The sequence below is a fragment of the Mytilus trossulus genome, chromosome 7, assembly GCF_036588685.1.
Source record: "Mytilus trossulus isolate FHL-02 chromosome 7, PNRI_Mtr1.1.1.hap1, whole genome shotgun sequence".
Taxonomy (NCBI): Eukaryota; Metazoa; Mollusca; class Bivalvia; order Mytilida; family Mytilidae; genus Mytilus; species Mytilus trossulus.
In genome coordinates, this window is record NC_086379.1 from 59,215,886 (window position 1) to 59,227,986 (window position 12,101).

The window sequence follows — 12,101 nt, forward strand, 5'->3', positions numbered from 1 at the left end:
CTAGTATATACAACGCCATTCATTTAATTTGCACCTTGAATATTATGATGTACCAGTCTTGCAAGTAAAAAACCTACACAAATGTTTTCTTCAAAAATTCAAATTGATTTCAAAATCATCTGAACAGCAATTAAAATAAAATTGGAAACATAAATGTATATTAACATCTTAGTCATGAATTTATAATTATCTTTTTCAATGTCTTAAAAAATAAATAAAGGAATCGATTAATTCTCAATAGAACTAATAAATGTGAAAACAATTATGTTAAATGTGTATTATAAAGAATACATATTTGTTAAAGGGGTAAAAAGGTTAATGAACATCAATGTGCCACAGACTATGTTCATAAAGGATGAATCGTTAGGGTGGCGAGCTAAATCGATTATTGTTTATGCAACATTAATTAATAACGCCTCAGTTATTTTCTGCTAGTAAACGTGTTCAAATACTTTAACAAAACTAATTATGGTATCATTGATATTTCACGTCAGTCTCAGTAATTGAATTTCTATAACCATCCAATGTGATATAGGGATATACCAAATATATTTCCAGATTTATTGATTGATTAGTAATTGTTAACGTCCAGTAGCAAATATGTCATGCATGTTCAGGACGATAAATACCTTTAAAGAAAAAAGACAAATAAATATAAGTAATCTGATGTACAGTAGTTATCGTTTGTTTGTGTAATTTATACGTGTTTCTCGTTTCTCGTTTTTTATATAGATAAGACCTTTGTTTTTCCGTTTGACTTGTTTACTAGTAATTTTGGGGCCCTTTATAGCTTGTTGTTAGGTGTGAGCCAATGCTCCGTGTTAGGGCCGTACATATTGATGTTATATTTGTTATTCTCGTGGTGTATTGTTTGTTGCTTGGTCCGTTTCTGTGTGCTGTTGCGTTTCGGTGTTGTGTCGTTGTTCTCCTCTTATATTTAATGCGTTTCCCTCGGTTTTGGTTTGTTGCCCCGATTTTGTTTTTTGTACATGGATTTATGAGTTTTGAACAGCGGTATACTATTGTTGCCTTTAATTATAGACCTATAATGGTTAACTTTTATAAATTGTTATTTGGATGGAGTGTTGTCTTATTGGCACTCACAACACATTTTGCTATGTCTATATAAGAAACTATTGATAGCTAGCAGGACTGAGACTACTCTTCGTCTTACCTGGATAAGAGAGAGGCAATTGATACCATTATGATACACATAGTCAATGAACGAGAGATCTCTGGTTTATTTTTGCTAGCTCATTTTTTAATCATATTCACAAACAATTCTTTTTTCTTACATGCCTATGTAATCTAAAAGAGCAGCGAAAGATACCTGAGGGACATGCAATCACATGCAATCACATATATCAAAAATAAATAGACAACACCATGACTTAAAAAGAGAAAAACCCAATAGACCAACATTAGTTAACAAAGCACAACAACCAAAACATAGGGGTGATTAAACGCTACAAATATTTTGTCAAGGTATTATCAGCTTTAAAATATAAATGAATGTACATCAATTTTATAACATTTCTTAGACATTTATCAAAGTTTCAAGGTTATATATTACATGCTTTTAAGAAAAAAGACGAACATACGTACATATTTTAAAGTTAAAACCACTTAGCGTAAAAAAAGGAACGAACTCTTGAATTCTTACAATTTTCCTAAAACAAGTCATAGTTTTTTTTTCTGTGGAATAATTACTTCATAACAATGCTGTTCACCCTACTGAACCGAAATGTATAAACTGGATAAGTTTTACGGTCTATTTCTGTCATTTTAGTATTTGAGTTATATCCCATATTAAGGATCATAGATAATTTTAAAAAAAAGTCACAAAATCAAAAATACAGATCAACTATTGTTTATTGCAAGCGTAGCAGACGAGAACTTTTTATCATGTCGAAGTATGTAAGATCAAGCCAATTTTGGTTGGGTTCAAGTAGCTCAAACTTTAACTTTCTTAGTGGTATTTTAAAACTGGTTTGTCTTTCGTCGTCTCTTGGTTTTTGCCATCGGGTATTTTGAATAACAAAATAATTATGTCGCAGCTAAAAATTTGTGGTTAATTTTCATTAACAGGTTACGAGTACACAGAGGGTGTAGTCGTTGAGATTAGTAACGATGCAAATTCGTTTGCTCTACTTAATTTCCTATATGATAAAGGAGAAAATGTCACGGTTGTTGCTGAAATAATTGACCAGCCAACAAACCTTGTTATCAACGGAACCGTTGAGTATCACAAGAAGACTGGTTTTGTGAACGTAACATATGAAGATCTGACTTTCCTCGAGTTTGGGACATACCACCTGATGGTGAAAGTAGAAACGGAACAAGGCGATTTAGAAGTAACAGATTTGGTTTTATTTTATGAAGAAATGATCACTGGTTTTCAGGTGAAAATAATAATCTTATTTATATATATACATATAGACGATATATCTCAATTTTCAAGGTTAATGGCATTATTTGATGTTTTAAAAACACGTGACGTAGCATTGTTGACACTTCAGTGTATTGTGTGTTGTAAAATTATCTATCAATTACTTATTTATTTTAGATAAAGTCCATTGTAGTATACCGCTGTTCAAAATATTTAGCCATACGTTTAAAAGACTAAAATTGAGAATGGAAATGGGGAATGTGTCAAAGAGACAACAACCCGACCGAATAAAAAAACAACAGCATGTATGTATTCTTCAGTAATTGTAACTGTTAACTCTTGTCCATAGATACCTGATACGATGTTGGCCTTAACAAATTCTGCAAAAATGTTACCAGCAAACATAATAACTGGGAGCAATCTGGACGTGGAATGGTTTGTACGCGATAATATTTCTGAACGTGATATTACTGCTGGGAATCCGATGGAGGTAACATCATACCATACTTATGAAGTACCCGATGATTATAATGTCACCGTGGTAGCAAGAAATTCTTTGGACGAGACGTACCTAACAAATATAAAAATAACGGTTATTCGACCTGTGGAAGGTTTCTTTGCAAATATTTCTAAAGCTAATCAAGAAGGCAATGTTACCACTTATAATATCAGTCAAATAAGTAACATCACAAGTGAACAATATGAAAATGAAAATGTCACCAATAACATGATTAATTTAGATAAAACAAACAGATCTCAAGAATTGCAAACTGAAATTCTTGTAGCACCTGAGGATGAAATTCAAATTGATGTTTACTTAGATTCGGAAATAAGACTTCCTCTGGGAAATCTTACACTTGATATGTATTATGACGATGGTTCAAACGAATCTGTTTATATCGGAGAAAATTTGACAGAGTTTCTTACAAACGGATACCGGTTAACTCATGCATATATGGAACAGGGAGATTTTATCATAAGAGTTAACATAAACTCGGAAATTAGCTCTCAAATTATGATTTTGAATGTACATGTTTGGGAAGATGTCAGTAATGTATCAATGTTTTCTGTCAACATAGCAAGAGTTAACGAACATATAATTTTCTCGTTCGATAACATCCCACAAAAAGGCTTTAATTATGAAATAAAATATGGTGATAATGTAATAAAAGAAGGATCGCCAACTGCATTTTATTCAGACTTTAACGTTGCACCTTGGGAATACAGTTATAATCAAGATGGAGTATTTATAGTTGAAATGAAAACATGGAATCCGTTTTATGAAAGTTTCACAAATTATGCAGTTCGTATACAGTTTCCAATTCCAGATTTAGAATTATTTCCGAAAGTTCGTTCTACCCCGTTGATTCTACCAATACCTGATGGACAGAATCATTACACCATTCGTATGGTCAATAATGATCCAACACCAACTAATGTCACCTGCTACTACAGTTTTGAACCGGATAGTCGTTTTAGAAACATATCAGTTACTATTACAAAAGACGAATTTGTGAGAAAGTGGAACAAATTTAAAACTGATGGATTAAAGAATACAACCGTATTTTGTAAAAACGATGTCAGCAATTACACTTTACAAACGCAAGTATATATGCAAGCGGTAGAACTGACAGATTTTTTAATTTCATACCAGACAGTTGTAGGAATGAATAAGACAAGTCGTATAAACGTACTGGACGACAAAACAATTATTGTAGAAGATGTTCCAGTTATGGTTGAATTTCGTGTTTCTATCTTAAATTGTTCAAGATTTCCTTATAGTACATTTTTAAAATATGATTTCGGCGATGGAAGTTCTCCAACCGATTTTGCTACTTTGATAACATTTAAACACACCTATATGGCTAGAGGTGAATATAATATTACGGTGACAATGAAAAATAATACTGATTTAATCACAAAAACACTTCCAATAAGAATAGGATTAGTAGATTTTTCAGCTAGTTCTTTCTTAGGATCTGTTGATTCTACTGAATTTATCTTTAATATGTCCGGAATTGGAAATGGCAGTTACCGATTAGACGTTGGATCGGGGAGTGTATATGACGTCCATCAAGATCCAGGACATATAAAACACATATTCACCTCAAGTGGCTATTTCGTAGCGGAGTTGGTATCTTACAACGAAACCTTTAAAGAAATCTTGTATCTACAACAGGTTATTGTAGCAGATTACATTATGACTGGACTTAGCTTTATTATTCCAGATAAAGTGGACCTTCCACCAGGAAATTTGACAGTTAGTGTCATAAGCGACTCAAGTTATCCAATGGTGACTTGTATATATGACATGCGCGATTTAATAAATAGAAATATCTACAACATGACGGCAAATATTACTAGAGAGGAACCGTTACACTTCGATTTCACTTACCTGACTCTTGGTAATCATACGGTTACAGTAACATGTAACAATAACATTGATACCCAGATACGTAAACACATCATTAATGTTTGGAATGAATGTTTTACAGTCAATGGTATATTTGATCGCCAGTACTCAAATACATCCAATCCTATGAGAGTATTTACGTCAACAGATTTTGATCTTGCTAGTAGAATGGCTGTGTATTGTTCTGATCAAAGTGTAATATTCAAATGGAAATTATTTACAGTTGTAAGCGATATAGAAAATGAACTTGTTTATGAGCATTTTCCCTACACACCTGTGGGCAATCCACGTGGGAGCATTCGTTTTGCAAGAGGTACTGTACCTGCAAACTTGTATAGAATCACACTTAACGTAACCTTGCAAAACACATGGGTTTATGAGCCAACGTATTTAATGTTTATAAAGTCTCCTCCATTTGCATATATAGGAGGTGGATTTGAAAGAAATGTCCAAGTTCATTTGAAGAATATTACATTGAATGCTCTTAATGTTTCGTATGATCCTGAGCTAGGAAGTGGTGGAAATCAAAAATTGGAATTTGATTGGACCTGTAAAAGGTACTAAGTCGTTTAATTAAATCTTTTTCTTATATATTAGCTTTTTTTAATTGTTGTAGTCTCCTCTGTTATGTATTATTATATTATTTTCTTGAATAACGAATCAAATTATATTAAAATTCATGTTCAAAATCTGTGATAATATAAATATATACAAAACTTAATAATGTTAAAATACTGCGGTATAAATTGAAAAAACGAACTCAAGGGTAGAGTCAAAGTCAAAGCCAAAAGTCCATTATAAAATGGCAAAATCCCAAATTCAAATGCATCAAACGAATGGAAAACAACGTTCAATTATTTTGTACAGATATTTTGTTATTTAAACAAGGTGGATTAAACTTGATTTGATAGCTAGCTAGACTTCTCACTTGTTTGACAATTGTATTTTAACTATATCAAGTATGATATTAGTTCGTTCTTGTAACACTTCATATAACAATAATTGCAGGAAAAACGTTACATCTTTAGATGCACTTGCTGTCAAATATACCAGTAATCCATCGTCATTTGAAGACTGTTCGGAACTTCTTACAGTCATATCTCGCGGTATAACGGTATTAGTATTACCCGACACGAAGAACCAAGGATATGCTGTAACAGTGAATGTGACTCTTGAAGATATGCATCAAGATTTCACCCAATTAATATATGGCGTCTTTGGAGATCCACCAGAAATGAATGTTAAGTAAGTTCCAAACAACTAAACTAAAAAAGATGAATCAAATTAAGGAAAACTTATTTACAAAATATAATTCTTGAAAATTAAAATATGAGATTTGTGCTCATGTGACAACATTAAGAACAATACAATACTTCATATGAAAAGCACGGTATCCAGCAAATTTAGAAGCAAATAGGAAGGGTTTATCTGCAAATAACAATGAACAAAGTGATGAGAAAATCCCAAGCAAACAGTTTGTTTAAGATGACATTATTTACACAATGCAACAGTTGATGTCAACTTTCAAGATGTCTCCAATCAAAATCTAGTCGTCCCAAATGAAGGAAAATATCCTTGAATAAACAATCTTAACTACTCGGCTATCATTGCAGAGTAGTTTAGATTAATCAAATGAATAACAAAGGGCAAATCTCGAAACAATTACGTTGGCAATAGGAGTTCCATCGAGAGAAAAAAAATACTGTTGAAAAGTTAAAACACACTAAAGTATAAAAATTAACATATAAAAAGTTGTGCTTTGCTTTGCATTTTTAACATTTATATTCTAGATGTAATCTTAACTGTGATATGAAATACGCTACAATGTTGAAATCAGATTGGGACGGACAATGTTTAGACTGCGAGGCAGTTGAAGCTATAAAATATGATTGGTTTCTAGAATATAAAGATTCCTCCAATAATTGGCTAGCAGTTAAAAACTTTGATGACATTCTTGAAACAGGTATTGGGTTATAAAGAAAGTTTTATATTTGATCCAATTTCTTGTTTTCGGTCTCCAAACTATGATTGCATACACACAAGGGGGTGCTAGTGGTTCTCTAGATCTTCTGCAAAAACAAAATAGATTTACAAAACAAAAACACAACATGAATACAACACAACTAAAATTCATATATCTTTAAAAAAAAAAAAAAAAAAAAAAAAAAAAAAATCACACAGACAGCCATGTTTTCCCGCGCGCCAACAGACACAGCCAATCAAAATGGCTCCCCTTTTCATAAAGTTATCCTAAACAATGTACAATATTTTACAGATAAAGGATATGGAATATATTCTGTTCGTGTTGTCAGTCTTCAATTTCAATGTAGTGTTTTAGTGGAGTTTTTGTCTTGCATCGTCTTTCGGGGGGGGGGGGGGTCTTTTGTCCTTGCGCTGTTAAATTACAATTAATTTGTAGCACATTATTATTATAAAATATCATTAAATGATATTAATCGTAAATTAAACTGAAACTATGGATCCATACCATTACATTCTTGTACTTATAAATTATTGTTTTCTCAATATTTGGACTGTTGTTTGTTTTAAAATAATCGTAATATATATACAAAAATGTCTACAAATAAAGAGCATCGTCCTCCGTTGTAGAATGTAACCGCAGAAAAAAAACATAAGTTGGGAAAAAAGGAAAGGGTCTTCTCACGACGTACCGACCCCCCCCCCTTTTCCTCCCTCACAGAGTCCTCCCTATATAGATCTATATAGTGCTGTGTTAGCTCAATCACTTCTATGTTTTTATGGTTACATATTTGGACTTTTGGAAGCAAGATGCTGATGTTACATGTATATATACAGGAAAATAAAGTCAAATGTGAAAAAAACGATTATTTCAAGAATTTAAAGTTTCAGTTGCTAATGATTGGGACAAAATATTAACATAACTTCTTGTATTCTAATCGTCCAATGAAACTTATTTTTCTTTAAGATAATGTAATTTGGTTGATTTTAACAAATTGTCGACAGGTTAAATCACTTCGGTTTGACTTACGACTGCCTGTTACTCGTAAGTTTACGATCAAACTTGCGATAAAATTATACTTACGATTGTTAATGAAACGGTCAAAAACTTACGATTTGACTTAGGACCGACGTACGATCTAAGATTATCGTACGATTATTTGTGAAACGATTCCCTGGAATATAAAAATCATAAGGATTGCAGTTTCGATAGGGTACCAAATTGCATATAATATATGGCTTTTCATATCGTTTTACCCTAAATAACATTCTTCAACTTCTTCGATTAGTTTGTATGAATACATTATATGAAAGAATAATCATGACTGAATAGCAATATGATATTGAAGTACCTAATTATATTCACTTTCGCTCCAAAATTTCTTTGAACAGGTGTGCATGCACGTTCACTGGTTATTTCTCCAAATGTCTTACTGAACAATACACTTTACCGTCTAGCTGTTAAAGCTACGGGATATGGAAGAGACGGCGAGGGGGAAGCACGAATCATTTTTCGTACCAATTTAGAACCATATGGTGGAACCTGCTCTCCATTTCCAGGGAAAGGTATGATTAAAATTTCAAAGATTAAAATTTCAAAATATAACAATCATTAAACCATTGCAATATACCAAAAACATTAAAGGTTGTACTATACAAAAATCATTTAAGGTTGCACTATGTAAATACAGCTGTTTCACAAACCACGCCTCTTTTTGGGAGATATTTGATATTCATAAATAGTTTGTTTTGTTAACGTACTGTTTCCAATATATGATCTCCATGTTTCATAGAGACATAACTTGTGAATGTTACCAGTATGAATAAACATCATTAGCGGCCGCCTTGAATTCCAATTTTAACGAAATGTTAAAGTTATGGTGATAAAGCATTTTAGTAATGCCCGCGTCACACTGTCCCGATTTTCAAATTCGATGGACACCCGAATACGAAAATTGTAAGTTCGTACGAAGTTGGTCCCGATCTCGTTTAAATACCAAAAAGTGACCGAAGAAAATACGATGAATAACGAAGTCTATACGATGGTGCCGAAATTATATACGAAAGCAAAAGATGGACATACGAAAGTTAACCGAAGAAGGGTATTTAAGCTTCATAACTCAGCCGAAGCCGATACGATGGATCACGAAGGCTACACGATGGATAACGATGATGGCGCGATGGCCATACGATGTATAAAAGACGTCGTGTACAGCTTACGATAAGTATACAAACGATCTAAAAATGCGTTCTACCTGTTTTTAACTTTTTTATGATACGAACAGAATTTCGACAACATATTGTTTCTGTACAAGTCTGCATGCATGGCGGGAAATCGATTCTTATAAAACTTAATGTATTATCCCCTCGCCTACTACATGTAAGTTGCGTGTAGATAGAATTGTAATGGACACTCTAGAAACAAAATGCTCAAAACTTGGTATGGTGTTACTCTTTAAGAATATCTTAAGCGCTATTAACTTTAAAGTTCAAAGGTCAAGGTCACAGTGGCAGTTGTCATACAAGGCAATATCACCCTTGTGGACACTATAAAACCAATATGCTTCAAAAGATTTTAACCACATTTTGTATATTGTTTCTCCTTGTAATGATCTGACATTTTTTACGTTCAAGGCCAAAGGTCAAGGTTATGCATATGGACTTGTTTTTTCTCCTTGAAATAGCATAATACACAGGAAATTGGTTGCTAATTTTTTTACCTGCTGGTTCTAAAGACAATATTAAAGGTATTTCCAGTTACTGAATGTTTTGGTTGATTTCAAAAAGAATAGTTTATGTATCAAAGATGCATATTCAATTAACCATTTTCTCCATGTGTCATATACAAATATAATGTACATATTTGTCCCCAATATGTTACATACGAGGGGATGCCACGCTCGGCATTGCCTTGTTTGAACTGTAAAATGTGTGCACTAGTCTGAATAATCACCCATATTTATGCCCATGTTTACTGATCTATCTTAAAAGTAAGGTAATGGGTTCGTTGATCCCTTTTATTTAAAAAGAGCTATTTCCAGTAGAATATCATAATAATATAGACAAAGGGAAGGATGTAGGGAAAGCAACAAATGCGGCAAAATATGACATATAGAAAACAAAATGGTTATGGAATAAACATTCGTGTGACAACAACTCAGACGATACATAAAAAATCAGAATAATGAAGAAAAAGTTGGTTTCCCTATATACGTGTACATGCAGTGTTGGTGTATGAGTCGCGTTTTGTGATTTTCATTATGTTACTTGATTTGAAAAATTGACAAAAGATAATATTTTACTTGTAAAAGTAAATACTGAGCCTGTAATAGCTGCTCTTCTTGTTCCATTTGAATTAATAGAAACAACGCTGTCGTCTTTCTTGTTCTCAAAGAATCATATGATATGAGTTCCATGTTTTGTGAGCGTCTTTCTTTAGGGCATACGATACAGTTACAGGGGAGGTAATGACGTTGCCAACGTAAAATGTTATTTTCGCGACGTCAAACTGTGACATATCGGGGAAAAGATGCATTTTTCGACTGATTTTAATCAATCAAACTGATTAAATTTGAAAACGAATTCATGGACCCCTATTTTTCAAAAATGCATTTTGTTTCATTTTGCAGGGAGATTATGTGACCCAAATTTTATAAAACTGTAAATAGAGGATTTCTTTTAATTTTAATAAACATGCAGCAAAAAATGACGTTTTTTCCTCAATTCATGAACATTTGATAAATATGAGTTATTTCTGAATAAAAAATGCTGGTTTTTTTTAGAATACTTATAAAATACAGAAATTACCGATTATTTAACAAAAAACAATTGTGTTTATCTTTTATAACAAAAAAAGTAATGTCTTTCTTTCGAAAAAGATATTACGGCCACTAATCTGAATTTTGAGCAAATATACAAAATTTTGACCTCATTTTACTCAAAACGTAGCACATGAAGGTATATTTTTTATTACATATTAGATGTAGTAAAAAATAGCCTATATGCAAATTTTCATGAACTTGTAAATACAGGATCAAAACTGTATCGTATGCCCTTAACTGTCGTATAAGACTGACCAGTGCATATCGCGCATTGCACTTTAAATTATTTTAGCGCCAAAACTTTACTTACATTTAGCTGGATTTATTGCCGTCGTAGTTCCATCTTGTCGCCTTCGTACTTTTGTTCGATGGCAACACGACTGGAATACGAGGTCTTCACGAAGTCGTGCTTCCATCGTCAGACCCTCTGGTAGCTTCGTGATTCATTCGTATATACATCGTAATGTCAAAACTGCCCGATGGAAACGATGGAAACACGATTGCAATAAGATGTTCAAAGATGCATTCCCGGTGACATTACGATGGTGAGGATGGTGATACGAACACAATACGAACCCTCATCATTGGACGCACCTTCGGGGATTTTTTAACATGTTAAAAAATTTAGAACCCTTCCCGAAGTTTTCCCCGAAGGCTAGAAAAAGTGGCCGATGGTTCTTCGATGGTTAAAGATGGCATTACGAATAGCCCGATCTGGATACGATCATAATGCCCGCGTCACACTGTCCCGATTTTTACGCCGATAGCAACACGATTATGGAAAATTTCAAAATCGGGACTGAAGCTACCCGAAGGTCTTACGATGGCAACATGACTTCGTGAAGACCTCATAATCCCGTCGTGTTGCCATCGAATAAAAGTACGAAGGCGACAAGATGGAACTACGACGGCAATGAATCCAGCAAACAGTAAGTTAATTTTCGCGCTAAAATACATTTAAAGTGCCATATGCGCGATATCCACTGGTCAGTCTAATACGACAGTTAAGAAAGACGTTCACAAAACATGGAGCTCATATCATATATGAGTATATACGAACAAAAAGGCGACAGCGTTGTTTCTTTTAATTATAATGGAACAAGAAAAGCAACTTTTACAGGCTCAGGATTTACTTTTACAAGTAAAATATTATTTTTTGTCAATTTTTCATAAACGAGCCTCTTACAACAACACTGCAGGTACACGTACGGTATATAGGGAAACCAACTTTTTCTTCATTATTTTGTTTTTTTATGTATCGTCTGAGTTGTTGTCACACGAATGTTTACTCCATAGATATAGGAAGATGTGGTGTGAGTGCCAATGAGACAGCTCTCTATCCAAATGACAATTAAAAAAAAAATTAAACCATTATAGGTCAATGTACGGCCTTCAACACGGAGCCTTGGCTCACACCGAACAATAAGCTATAAAAGGCCAAAAATTACTAGTGTAAAACCATTCAAACGGGAAAACCGACGGTCTAATCTATATAAAA